Source organism: Schistocerca piceifrons, chromosome 2 (assembly GCF_021461385.2).
Source record: "Schistocerca piceifrons isolate TAMUIC-IGC-003096 chromosome 2, iqSchPice1.1, whole genome shotgun sequence".
Taxonomy (NCBI): Eukaryota; Metazoa; Arthropoda; class Insecta; order Orthoptera; family Acrididae; genus Schistocerca; species Schistocerca piceifrons.
The window spans coordinates 565,706,757-565,707,425 of NC_060139.1; the positions used below are offsets into that span (position 1 = coordinate 565,706,757).

Below are 669 nucleotides of genomic sequence, written 5' to 3' on the forward strand. Positions count from 1 at the left end.
ATGAGAAAACAAGAATACTAGCGGAAACCACCTCAGAGATATTCGGGTTTTAGATGAAGTGGTCAGATGTCATAAATAGGGTAGGAATTGCGTAGTTGGAAATTACATCTCATTTTTTGCCACATTTCATGTTTACTTGCAGGATTACCTGGTTTCGTCGATTCTCTTCCGATTCTGTAGACAAACAAGGAAAATTAAAATCGTTAGGTCCCACCGAGATTTGAACTCGGATCGCTGGATTCAGAGTCCAGAGTGCTAACCATTACACCATGGGACCATAGGTAGTTCGACAGTCTTACTAGCTATAGAGACAGTTCTAAACGACATTTGATAGTTATATCTGTAGTCATTATACTTGTTGTTTGCAAGCCAGTAAGGAAGAATACCGTGAAGTTTAATGTTCCGTCGACTAAGAGGTCGTTAGAGACGGTGGAGTACTTTGTATTCGGGAAGAGCATTTGTAGTGTGGTTTTCAAAGAAACTATCCCGTTTAGACTTATGGAAACCACGGAGAGCCAGAATCCGGATGACGGGCTGATGATATGAATCCCGGTGCTCGGAAATGCCAGATTTGAGTCTAACTCCTGCGCCCCCTCCTCGATCTCGCAGTTGATTCATACAGTTGCCTCTCCTAATATTAAAATGAAAACTATTGAAACGGCAACTGTA

At 41.9% G+C, this 669-nt stretch overlaps 1 non-coding gene across 1 annotated transcript; it reads right to left on the reverse strand.

Moving 5' to 3' along the window:
- Positions 1 to 205: 205 nt before the first annotated feature.
- On the reverse strand, positions 206 to 277 carry Trnaq-cug. Its single transcript has one exon. It is a non-coding gene; the product is annotated as a tRNA-Gln (tRNA).
- Positions 278 to 669: the final 392 nt, after the last annotated feature.